This window comes from Protopterus annectens, chromosome 1.part1 (genome assembly GCF_019279795.1).
Source record: "Protopterus annectens isolate FY-2018-M chromosome 1.part1, PAN1.0, whole genome shotgun sequence".
Classification (NCBI taxonomy): domain Eukaryota; kingdom Metazoa; phylum Chordata; order Ceratodontiformes; family Protopteridae; genus Protopterus; species Protopterus annectens.
Genome location: NC_056726.1, coordinates 245206660 through 245220373, shown reverse-complemented (window position 1 = coordinate 245220373; position 13714 = coordinate 245206660). Strand labels below are relative to the sequence as shown.

The 13714-nt window shown below is 44.2% G+C and overlaps 1 protein-coding gene across 1 annotated transcript in view; it reads left to right on the top strand.

The window, feature by feature from the left end:
- The window catches only part of CEP85L (centrosomal protein 85 like), a 1265215-nt gene that overhangs the window by 546123 nt on the left and 705378 nt on the right, over positions 1-13714 (top strand). The gene's annotated exons all lie outside the window — the stretch shown is intronic.

The following is a 13714-nucleotide window of genomic DNA, read 5'->3' as shown; positions in this document are numbered from 1 at the left end:
TTGTATGGGCAACAGTGTACAGGGTAGTTCAAGGGCAAGCAAATGGGGTCCTTCATTTGCTGCAAAGCACACAAATGCCAAAGAAATGCTAGTGATTAAGTCCTTAAAAGTTCTTCACCACTTAAGGTCTCCAGGTCCCATTTTATTGGTCACAGACACTGCAGTCATGTGGTACCTGAACAAGCAGGTACAAGGTCTTACCCTCTTTGCTGGTTGGCAGGCCTGGGAGATGGATGTTCTTCGTGTTTCACTGTTGCAGTCATTACATTTGGGGTAATCTGCTGGCAGGTTGCCCTCAGTCGGCCTGAATTCCAAAGTCTTGGGTCCTGCCTCGCTTGCCGTCTCCTCTTCCATGACGTCAGGTAATCAGGGGTATAAAACAAGCAGCCAACACCATTTTCTTTAGTCTTTCTTGCCGCGCGGTGCCCGAAGCAGAAGCAGTTCGCAAGTGCCGGTCAGCCGACTCCTGAAATTTTCGAGTTCGAGTTTCAGAACTGAAATCTTCACTAAAGCTAAGTACCCCATTGGGGAAACTTTTTTCTTGCTCCATACTGATGTCAGAAAAAGTTAATAATTGTATTACTTGTGGGAAGCAAACACCTCATAAGGATTTTCATTTATACTGTATTCCTTGCCTAGGCCCTGATCGTAATGTGCCTAGCTGTCGGTTTTGTGCTAGATTTAACCAACACACTATTAAGCGTCGGTAAATTTTTGCCTTAGAATATTTTGGAAGCAGATTTAACTACCCTGAAATGTTGTCGGATAGCAATCTGACTACCGAAGTACACAAAAAAATGCAAAAGAAAAGGACAGAGACAGACCGTCGAGGTCCAAAACCTATGACAAAGCTTCTCCTAAGCCAGTCGCCGGTTCTCCAGTACTCAGTGAGGCACTTTCACAGCCCCTGATACCCGCTACTTTCGAGTCGCAGGCCCCTACCGAGACCCATCTGAAGTCTGGCATGCCGCGAGATTCTCAAAGTATTGTACTCATGGATGTCTCTCCCTCGGATGAGTCCGGAGCTGCTGAGCAGGCACCGGCTTCTGAAGGTGTATTCAGGCCTCAACATTTTTATATAAAACCAACGCCAGCTTCAAAATCAAAGACAAAATCAAGTTCTAAAGCTAAAAAAATGACGCATGAGCCACATGCACAGGCCTCTATGCCCAAATTACAGACTACATGAAAAGAGACATGGAAGAGCTCTTGGATCATGTGACCCAGGCAGGTATGACCCTAGCCCTGAGTAGCATCCTGCCTTCGCCCAGAATTATACCACAGTATAAGGACAAAATGATTGACTTCAGTTGGCTAAGCTTCTGGTGTCATTCAAAGGGGAACCAGTATTTGTCTGCCTGGGAAGACATGATCGACGAACCACAATGATTTGCCAGAGATGGTCTGCACCTGTCACCCCTGGGATTCAGGTTACTGGCTAAAGCCCTTGCCACCTCTATAGTGCCTTTTTTAGGCAAGGTTCAAAGGATAAAACCACCAAAATCTGAAGGTAATGCTACTCAATGCTCGAAGTCTAAACCTCAAAATGCACTCTCTCGAGGCATTCCTAAAAATGGAGAACATCGATATCTGTGCAATGACTGAGACCTGGTTCAAGGCTCCAGAGAGCACCCCTGCAATACCAGGCTACAATTCTTACCACACTTTTCGGCCACAAAACCAAGACTGAAACACTAAAGGTGGAGGAGTGTCCATATTCACCAAGGATATTCACACCTCCAGGCTAGTTGCCCAACACAATGCATCTGAAATTCTCCAGGTGCAACTAACACTAGGTAAGACTGCAATCCAAATTGTAGCTTGCTACAGATCCCCCACCATACCCCAAGATTCTCACTACACCTTCCTAAACATACTGGAAAATATTAAGATACAACCAAACACCCTAATACTGGGTGATTTCAACTACCCTGCCATTAATTGGGTACCAACTCCTTTTCCCAACGGTTCTTGGAATTCATAAATTCCAACGCCCTGGATCAGCTAATCCATTGTCCCACCAGGGGCTACAATATCCGAGACCTGGTCATTACCAACATGGGAGATAGATGCTCCACACCAGTGGTCACCTCCTCATTGGTCAGGTCTGACCATAAGCAAATCACTCTTGACATCCACATCCCCCTCCCCCACCTCCCAGTAAGGAAACCTCCTTAAAAAACTTCTCCAAAGCCAACTTCATGCTACTGAAGTCAGAAGTGACAAACTTCACAACACCCACGCAGGCGGGATCTGGAAGTTCGACTGCAGAATTCTACACTGAGGCACTGTATGAGCATATCCACTCGTGCATGAATCGTGCCATCCCAGACAGAACCAAGATGCTCTTCTCCAAAAAAAGGAAACCAATCTGGTGGTCCCCTACTATAAACAAACTATACAACAGAAGGAAGAAACTGTTGCAGAAAAGAGGAAAATCCCAGGATGCAAAAAACTCCTCACCAGCCTCAGTAAGAAGCTGAGATCCCTCATGAAATCCTCAAAAGCTAGTTACGAAAATAAAATTGCCAAAGATTCCATGGACAACCACAAGGCATTCAATAGTTATGTCAAGAATCCAAATGGCAATGCTCAGATCTTCTCTGAGCTACAACAGAATGGCATTAAACATACTGATCCCAAGGATATTGCCAATATCCTGGCAGATCGATTTAGTGCCAACTTCACTCCCCTCTCACCCCCTAAAGGGCCCATCTCAATACCAAAAGATTGCCAAATTCCGATAATCACAGACACACAGGTAGAAACCGCACTCTCCAAAGCTAAGAATACAGCATCCATGGGACCAGATGACATCCCAGGCTGTGTACTACATGAACTACAAAATGAACTGGCACCCCACCTAAGTGTCATGTTTAATCATAGCCTCACCTCAGGCTTTGTGCCCACTGAGTAGCGCACAGCTACAGTTATCCCGCTCCACAAGGGAGGATCCGCCTTGGATCCCGGGAACTACCGTCCCATCAGTCTGACAAGCCTGATCTGCAAGGGCATGGAACGCATTATCGTGGAGCTTATAAACTAAAGACATTGGCAACCTCCAGACACTGGACCCCACCTAGTTTGGGTTTGTGAAGGGCCGATCTTGTCTCCTGAATCTGATTGACTTCTTCGAATCGGTCTCCAGAGCTGTGGACGAGGGTAAGGCAGTCCACACAGCCTATCTGGACTTCGCCAAGGCCTTCGACACCATCCCCCACTCTGGAATCATAGATAAACTTACTAAGCTGGGCATAAATCCCTACGTCACTCGATGGGTTGCCAACTGGCTTACTGACAGAACCCAGACTGTAAAAGTAGCCGACTCCAAATCCAGCTCCAGACAAGTGACAAGTGGAGTACCTCTGGGTTCAGTCCTGGGACCACTCTTGTTTGGCATCTACTTCTCTGAAGTAAAGGCCAACACTTAGGGACTCTGGCTAACAAAGTTTGCAGATGACTGCAAACTCGGAGCCATTATTGAATCCCCAAATGATGTGGATATTCTACAAAACGGCCTTACAGAAACAGATGCCTGGTGCCAGAGCCATGGGCTCAAGCTTAATGCCAAGAAATGTATAGTTATCCCCTTTGGAAAAAAACATGTACCCATGAACTACCACATAGGTGGCAGGACACTAAACATCAAAAGTGTGATGAGAGACTTAGGGACAGAAGTGGACAGTGGTCTCACTTTCGATAACCACATCACCACAACAGTCAGGAAATCCTTCTATGTGGCACATCTCATCACTAAGGGCTTTTTATCCAAAAAAAAGGAGATCATTGTTGCACTGTACTCATCCCTCGTTAGACCCATTATAGAGTATAATGCCCCATTTGATATGTCTAAAAAAACTCCAGCTATACTCTGTGGCATATCGTCTACTCAGAGGCAATCTCTGCTTAACATACAAGGCCATGTCAAACCCTGAGCTGTTGGACATGCTCCACTTAAAGAAATCCCAATCCGTCAGAGCCACACGCTCCAGGGATCTAAACCTTATCACAATGAGCAAAACATGCTGGAGGGATAGGTTCCTGACCCAAAGACTCCCCATACTCTGGAATAGACTGCCCATACATGTCAAGCAGAGCGCCTCGTTGGCCCTCTTCAAAAGGAACCTTGATGATTGGATGGGAGATAGGAAATTCACCCCGGGGATCATGTCAGTCGCCCTGCTAGACAGGGGCCCAGAGAAGTAAATGTTGTGGGAAAAAATTTCCAGGGAATTGTTATGGCTAGGCTTGCATAGGCCTTGGGGCCAATAGCCTAGTACCAACCTATGAACCAAAATAGCTGAAGACCTAATTACCTTGATCAGGGGTTCCCAACCCCCTCATGATAAGAGGCCTAGGCAAGACACGGATTATGAATCTTCAGATCAGGTTTCTATTTCTTCTATTCAGGAATTATCTATACCTCCCTATGAGGATTCTGATGCAGAGGAATCTATCCCATCTGTATCACCTCCTGAGGATTATTCATTTGGAGAAACCTTGCATACTTTGAGGGAGCATTTTCACTGGGAGAGTCAAGATTTCTCAGAATCAAAAAAGAGGCTCAGGGATTTCCTCCTTCTCCCTCAGCATAGGCCTTTAGCTGTACCTCCTGTTTTAGACAATGTGGATGATGTGTTTTCCGAGTCAAGCTTGACTCCAGACTCCTTACCTCCAGCTCCCAGCAAGCCAAACAGATATTACAAGGTCCCTGACTCTCACAAATTTTTATTTAGAAACCCTGCTGCTGACCCTGAAACTATTTTACAGGGTCCAAAAGGTGTTAAGGCCTCAGCAGCAAAAAATCCTACCCCTTCTGACAGAGATTCAAGGGCACTGGATAGATGGGGGAAAAAAGATGTATACATCTGCAACCTTGGCAATTGGGCCTTAAACTGCCAGTTTCATATACTCAAGTATTAACAACATGTTATGGGATTACTGAAACAGAAAATGATGTTGATTTCTGAATGTGCAGAAAATAAAGAATTGCAGGAATTATTGCATGCAGCAGAACAAGTTGGAAAGCATACTTTGCAATGTGGTTTTGATTCCTTAGAGGCCTCCTGCAGGGCTGCAGTTACTGGATCTGTGATTAGGAGGCATGCCTGGCTAAAAGAGGAAAATTTGCCTGATCATATTAAAGCTAAATTGCTGAATGCACCTTTACAGCATGATACTCTGTTTGGTATTAAGGCAGAAGAGGTTTTAAAGAAAATGGAAGACAAAGCTAAGTCTATGCAACCTGTAAAAGACTTCTTACATGTGCAGCCACCAAGATCCAGTAGACACTGGTCTACAAACAATTGGTCCTTTCTTGTGTCCGACAGAGCTCAACGGGGCAAATCCAGGCGCCCTAAAGGTTTTAGATACCAGTCACAAGATTCTTACAGGTCAAAGCAATGGAGTGCTTCTATCTCCAAATCTGGAGGAAATAAAGCATAACCCTAAAGTAAACAGTCTCAATGACTTCCCTCTGCCATCACCAAGTACTTACCTTTTGGCAACACCCTTAGGGAGAAAATTAGCACTTTCGGCTCAAAATTGGCAGTTAATAACCCAGGACAAGTGGGTACTAAACATAGTATCTCAGGGATACAGAATAACCCAGGACAGGTGGGTGCTAAACATATTATCTCAGGGATACAGACTCCACTTCCATACTCTGCCAATGACAAACGGTTGGCCAGATCTGCCAAAAAAATCAATGATCCGAGGCACAGAAACAGGTTACGTCCTTCATGGATATGGGGGCTATTCATGCCAGTACCAGAACAGGAAAAAGGACAAGGTTTTTATTCAAGACTGTTCTTGGTACCCAGAAAAGACAATGCCTGGCTCCCAATACTGGACTTATCAATTTTGAACACATACCTGGACATTTCAAAATGCTAACGTTGCAGCACCTTCTGCCCATGCTGGGCAAGAACGCTTGGCTGGTGACATTAGACCTAAAAGAGGCATACCTGCATATCCCAATAAGGGAATTGTGCAGAAGATACCTCCATTTCAAGGCTGGCTCTATGCATTACCAATTCTCTGCACTGCCCTTTGGCTTATCTACTGCGCCCAGGGTCTTTACAAAGTGCCTGGCACCAGTAATTGCATTTTGCAGACAATAAAGCATACAGATTTATCCTTACTTGGATGACTGTCTCATTCAAGCAGAGGACAAGGACATTCTTCTTCAGCACCTGGCATTTGTGAAAAGGCTTTTAACATGCTTAGGGTACACAATAAACAAAAAGAAATCACAACTGGTACCCTCTCAAAAGATAACATTCCTGGGTGCAAGCTTGAATACAACTGCCCAGATGGCTTTCCTCATGCCAGACAAACAAAGGCAACTGACTACTTACTTCAAACTGATGGCAACAAAAACCCAGTTAACTGCAAAACAAACTCTGCAGGCTTTGGGGTTCATGGCATCCTGCATCCTACTGATTCCATATGCAAGACTGCATATGAGAAAACTACAATGGTACCTAAAAAGTTTATGGAGTCAACATTGTCACAGTCTGGAAACAATGATTCCTCTCATTCCCTGCCTACAACAGGAGTTTCTATGGTGGGCAAAGGCATGTCACCAAAACATGGGACGGGCCTTTCCCTCTACCCTCTGCCAGCCAAACCTTAACAACAGATGCATCAGATTATGCATGGGGGGCCCACCTGGCAGGAAGATGCATTCAGGGCATATGGACCCCAAAACAAATGCATCTGCATATCAACCAGAAAGAGATGTTAGCTGTTCAAAATGCCCTGACAGCCTTCAAGGACTTACTTCATCCAGGACAACTACTGATAAAGACGGACAACACCACAGTTATGTGGTATATAAACAAGCAGGGGTGCACGCACTCATACCCCCTTTGCAGACTAGCCATGGCACTGTGGGACACAGCTTTGACTTACCAAGTACATCTTCAAGCTCAATTCCTGCCAGGAAAGCAAAATACTCTGGCAGATGATTTAAGCAGACACCTTATAGACCCTCACGAGTGGAAACTAGATCTACAAGTCTTCAGCATAATAATAAAGAAATGGGGGAGACTGGACATAGACCTATTTGCCTCTCCTCGGAATTATCAACTGAAAAAGTTCTGCACAAGGACTTATCACGGACAAGCATGGAAAGTGGATGCCCTATCCTTCAGTTGGAAAAACCTATCAGTTTACGCCTTTCCTCCTCTGCCTCTTCTTCCCAAGGTACTACTAAATGTCAGACAAGAGAAACCAAAGATGATACTAATTGCCCCGGACTGGCCCCGCCAATACTGGTACCCAGTCCTAAGGAACATGTCTCAATTCCCAGCTTGGTATTTACCTCAAATACCTCACTTACTGTCCCAGCAAAACAGTAAAATCATGCACAATCAGCTCCAAACACTGAACCTGGCAGCATGGCTGATCATGTAGTTATTCAAACACCACCTCTCAGTAAAGCTGTGATGGATGTCATTTTGGAAGTCAGAAGGCCTAGTACTAGAAAATCTTATGCTGATAAATGGAAGAGATTCTGTAATTGGAACCAAGCACAAGGAACTGGTACAGCAGAGCCAAATATTCCTCAGATTTTACAATACTTGACTAAGATGCTTGACAAAGGCCTGTCTTTTTCATCAGTAAAAATCCATGCCTCCGCCATCTCAGCTCATTACAACACAGAGCCACCAATCTTTTCTCATCCTTTACTAAAGCAGTATCTTAGAGGGGCCAAAAATTTAAGGCCTCCCAGAAGATCACCAATTCCTGCATGGGACCTCAATTATGTGTTGGAAAAGCTCACCCTGCCTCCATTTGAACCAGCTGCTACTGCAGATGTAAAGTTTTTATCATGGAAAACAGCTCTGCTCCTGGAAATTACTTCAGCAAGAAGACTCTCGGAGCTACAGGCCCTTATGGCTGTGGAGCCTTTTCGTTTTTTTACCCAGACGGTGTCCCTGAGGACCAATCCTTCATTTATGCCTAAGGTGGTTTCCAATGTGGCTCTTGACCAAACTATTCATCTGCCAACTTTTTATCCAAATCCGCAGAACAAGGGGGAGAGGATTCTGCATTCATTGGATGTACACAGACAGCTAAGATTCTACTTGAGCAGGACTAAAGCTGTAAGAAAAACTGAGCAGTTACTATTGACATATGCTGCAGGATCAGAGGGAAAGGTTATTTAAAAGCAGACTATTTCAAAGTGGATAAGCCACTGCATTTGTTTCTGCTACTTACACCATGGCAAACCTGTGCCCAAGGGCATTAGGTCTCATTCCACCAGAGCTGCAGTTACATCAGCAGCCTATCTCAGAGGAGTACCAACCAAAGAGATTCTAGAGGTTGATACTTGGAGTTCTGTTCACACTTTTACACAGCATTATCATTTGCCTCTCTACTCTAAGTCCAGGGTAGGCTTTGCCACTGCAGTTCTGCAGGGCCATATAGCCGCCCCTAATGCTGTTTAGCTCCAGCCTCCCATCCATAGCTTTGGGATTCTACCCAAATGTAATGACTGCAACAGTGAAACACGAAGAACATAGTACAGTTGTGTACACTTACCATAAATGTAGATGTTTGAGTGTATTCACTGTTGGAGTCCAGGTTACCCGCCCGCCATCCCCCTTTTATTCTGGAGTTTCTTTTTCCTTCACTATCTTCTACAACCTGTGTAGTGTATTTGCTTGTAGATGAAGGTAAAGTTTGTATTGTTGCATGTATATCTATTTCATATATATATATATATATATAGATAGATATATATATATAGATATATAGATATAGATAGATTTATTTATTTATTTATTTATTTATTTATTTATTTATTTATTTTGCTACCCTTTTGGGGGCACCTGACATCTGGGGCAAGAAAAACTAAAGAAAATGGTGTCTACTGCTTGTTTCATACCCCTGAAGACCTGACGTCATGGAAGAGGAGACAGCAACCGACGCAGGACCCAAGACTTTGGAATTCAGGCCGACTGAGGGCAACCTGCCAGCAGATTACCCCAAATGTAATGACTGCAACAGTGAATGCACTCAAACATCTACATTTTGGCCTATATTTATGGTAAGTGTACACAACTGTACTTTTTAAAGCATTGCTTCAGTCCTTGTGCATTCTGTTAGATTAAAACATATTGGCAGAAAGACTGATCAGATTCTGGATGGACTCTCCCAAGTGGAAACTCAGAACAGAAGTCTGCCTGGATTTGGCAAAGATGTGGGGAACACTTCAAATAGTTCTGTTTGCCTCTTTTCAAAACCGTTGGAACATTTCTGTTGGAGACATCCTTGCAGCCATGCTTAGAGGACAAACTTTATAGTTCCTGTGGATGGGAATGTTTCTTTATGCATTTCAGCTGATTCCCAAGGTACTTGTGAAGATTCAGAAAGAATTACCAAAGATAATTGTGATGACCGTCTTTTGGCCTAGGCAAAGTTGTTTCTTCCTTTTAATGGAATTGGTCAAGGGCAATTACCACAAGCTTCCTCGCACTCTTGGTCTGCTCACACAGTGTCAATGGCAACTAGTGTACTCCAATTTAGAGCAATCGCTACTGATAGCCTAGGAGGGTTCTGTCTTGATACATTGTAAGCACTTGTTCCATGAGGATATGCAGCAGGTATTGAAGGAGGCAAGAAAACTTGCAACAAGAAAATCTTACGTTTACAAGTGGAAGAGGTGTTCTTGGTGGTGCCTAACTGATAACAGATGGCTCAGTATGGTGTCTACCTCTTTGGTTTTGAAATATATGTGAGCTACTCAAAAATAGCTTATCTTGTGCATCTTTCAGGGTGTGTCTTGTGGCCATCTCTGCTTGTCTGAATACGGACCCCCTTATTTAGTTTCTCTTTGCGGTCAAACAATTTATGAAAGGAGTGTTGCACTTGAGATCCCTTCGAAAGGAAAAATTCCCCATCTCTTTGGGATCTCGATTTTATTCTTTTAAAAATTACCTTATCTCCATTTGAACCTGCCTTTCAGGCTGATTTGAGGTTCATCACTTGAAAAAAACATTTCGTTTGTTGCTCTGTCATCTGCAAGGCAGCTGTCTGAACTGCAAGCTGTCATGGCGGACCAACCTTGTCTGATTTTCCATAAGGGCAGATTTGTTCTTTGCACTAATCCATCTTTCATGCCAAAAGTAGTTTCTAAATTTACTTTGAATCAAACCTCAATCTCCCAGTTTTTTTCTGAAACTGAAAACCATGGGAGAGAAGATTCTGCATATCTTGGATGTGCACATGCAGCTCAGGTACTACTGTGACAGAACTACACCCTTTAGAAAGCTTTACAGCTGTTAAATTTCTATTCTGAGGCTAAGAAGGGGTTAGTCATCTAATTAATTGATTGCTCATTAGGTTGTCCTTTGATGTTGTTTTATGTTACGCCCACCATGGTAAATCTGTTCCAGGCAATGCTAAAGCACATTCTACCGGTGCCTGATACTCTTTGGTGACATATTGGAAAGGAGTAGACAAAAGCTTTCTAGAGGTAGCAACCTAGTCCTCACTTCAGACCTTTACAAAACACTGCAAGCTGGATTCTTTCTCAAGTTCCAGAACAGGCCTCGCAAGGACCAATTTCCAGGGGCTCTTGGATCCTTATTCTTCTTCCTTCCAGATAGAGCAAGTTTTGGGAATCTACCTGTATGCCACTGAAGCAGTGTGAGTGATGAGCATATCACAGTTGTGTAAGTCCTGCTTACCTATAACAGTAGATGTTCAAGCACCCTGCCCATCACCCCCCTTTTTTGTATATAATTTGATTGTATCCAACCTTGTTGTATTGTTGGTTGGTATAGGTTATTTGTGTTCATGTTTTTTTCTGCTGGGAATTGGTTGATTTCAGGCAATTCTTGGTTTTGGTCTTGGTCTTTCTTGGTTCGTGTTACTTTACATCAAAAGCCTGAACAACTGACCTGCTGTGACAGAGTTAGGCTTCCCCTGATGGGAGGGATTTGTCAAATAAAAGTTGCCAGCATGGGTTTGTGCAAGCACAGAACCCATATGCTAATGGGGCAGTGTGAAATTCGAACACCTACTGTTATAGGTTAGGATTTGCCCAACCGTACTTTCAATATGTACAGTTCTTTGATCCAGTATTACTATATAACGGTAATGACTGTATATGCATGGTTGATTGCTGCATTTTGTATTAACTTTAACAATTTTGCTTATCAGGTGAGTTTTTGTTTATGCTGGACTCTTGGGGTTAGGGGGGAAGAACAGCTGTTCAAATACAATTTTTACCTTTGTCTTTTGGCCCAGGTCATGTAGAGAGCCCATGGGCTAGCCCACTTATGCAATTAACTGAAATTTCTATAAAACTATGTTGCAGATATATCTGATTCTGCAGAGATTTGTTTTGTGGCATTGGACTCCTCTGAAGAGTCTTTCACAGAGGATAACGATTTCGATGAAGGGGGGAAGGTTCCCCTAAGTCGTCCCTAATGATGATTCCTTTGGGGACATCTTAGAAAATCCAGAAGCAGTGGGGTGGCTGGACTTCCCTCCAGCCTTCCTCAGGGGAATTTGTATCCCTGGAGGTTTTTCCTGCCCAGCCCTCTACCTCTTGGATCTCTCCACCCGCTGATGAGCTTATTAAACTGATCGCTCAGCAGGCCTGGAAAATTCCTGATTCCATGGAGCCGATCCCCAAGAGACATGACCAGATTTTGTCTCCCTCTGAGGGCAAGCAACATTAGGCTAAGGGTATTCCTATAGACACTATGGTGATCGCGGCAGCCACTAAAAAGGAACTTACAGAGGAAGGTCCTACTACCCATCTTTCTAACAAGGAGTCTAGGACTATGGATAGGTTTGGGAAGCGCATATACGCTTCATCGACCTTCGGTCTTTGGTAATTGAACTGCATGGCACACTTCACTAAGTTGCAGAAAGAGAGATCTGATTAAAGAGCTTTCAGATACTCTCTCAGGAGCAGTTGCTGAAGGGGTCCGAGATAGTTACCTTTCAGCTCGCCACACTTGAATCAATTTCCAATTCGTCCATGAGGCTAATTGCTCATGCAGCTGAAGGGATGACAAGAGCAGCAAGTTCAGGTGTAGCCTTCAGGCGATACGCCTGGATGCACTTGTGTGACTTTGCTGAGCCATTTAAATTTTCGTTCGTCAATGCTCCATTTGACAGATCATCCCTGTTTGGACCCAAGGTGAAAGATACACTAGCCAGATGTGAGAAAGATGGGAAGACTCTTTCTGCCGTGGGTGCACGCTTCTCCACTCCTCAGCAGCCCTACTCTAGGAACCAGAGAAGTGGGAGCTATGGTTTAAAAAGTCCCAAGGACCTTTCCAGGACTCGCGTGCCAAGGGCTTATCTCTGGGCAGAGGGGGAAGTAACAATGGAAGACGCCATTCAAGAGGCAGAAGTGGCCTGCAGAGTAAAGGGTCCAGAGATTTTTTTTCTGGTGACTCCTACCAGTGCTCCTGAATGGAGGCCCAATTTCTTTCCTCTGGAGGTATTCAGGGGATGATTATCCCTGCACCAATTTGCCTGGCTAAAATGACAACGGACAAATGGGTGCAGGGGATCATTTCTAGAGGGTACATCATTCCCCTTTCAACGAATCCAAAAACCCAAAAAAGGCTCCCAGACTTTCCACCCAGTCACAGGGAAGAGGCAGTGATAGAAATCCAAAAACTGCACAACAAGAGAATCATTCAGTCAGTCCCACCAGACCAGAGAGGATCCCTTATCTATTCAGGATTCTTTAGTGCCCAAAAAAACGGGAACTGGAGACCCATTTTGGATCTCAGCCAGTTGAACAAATCAGTTCAACAAACCAAGTTCTGGATGGTCTCCATACAGTCAATACTTTCGTTCTTGGAAAGAGGCAACTGGATGTGTTCAGTAGTTCTTCAGGGTGCATATTACCACATATAAATGTACAAATGCACCAGAATATTTCTGCTTTTCTGGCTGGGAACCAGTCACGATCATTTCAGAGCACTGCCCTTTGGTCTCACCACAGCCCCCAGGATGTGTATCAAATGCATGGCAGTAGTAGCAGCACATCTCAGACTGCTAGGGTTTTGTGTCTTTCCATATCTGTACTACTGGCTCCTTGCTACTATCGACAGGCATCAACCCATGAGGACAGGAGATTACAACCTTCATCTATGCACCACCTTAGGCATCACAGTAAATTACGAAAAGTCCCATCTGGAACCCACACAACAGCTAGAATTTATTCGAGCTCTACTAAACATAGTCACAGGAATGGCATCACTCACATTAGAAAGGTTCCAAAAGATCAGATTACAAGTAAACCACATAATTCAGAACAGAGGTTTTCCAGCAAGATTCATCCTAGGGTCGATGGCAGCCTCGGTTACCCTAGTTCTCATGGCCAAATATCACATGTGGATTCTTCACTGGCTTGTGGCCTCACAATGATCATTACTAAATCAACCGATGTCTCATCAGATCTTGGTCACCATTCTTTGCAAACATAACCTGTCTTGGTGGCTCTGTTCCAACAAAATCCTGTCGGGTCATCCATTTTTCCTTCCTCAGCTACAAGCCATAGTGACCACAGATTCTTCCCAGATAAGGTGGAGGGGTGTTATGTGGAAAAGACAGTCCAAGGCACTTGATTCCAAATGGAGGCCAATTTGCACATCAGTGTTCTAGAGACATGGGTTGAGGGTTGTGCTGTTAGCGTTGCAAGCATTTCAAGATGTTCTCTCCTTGGGAACAA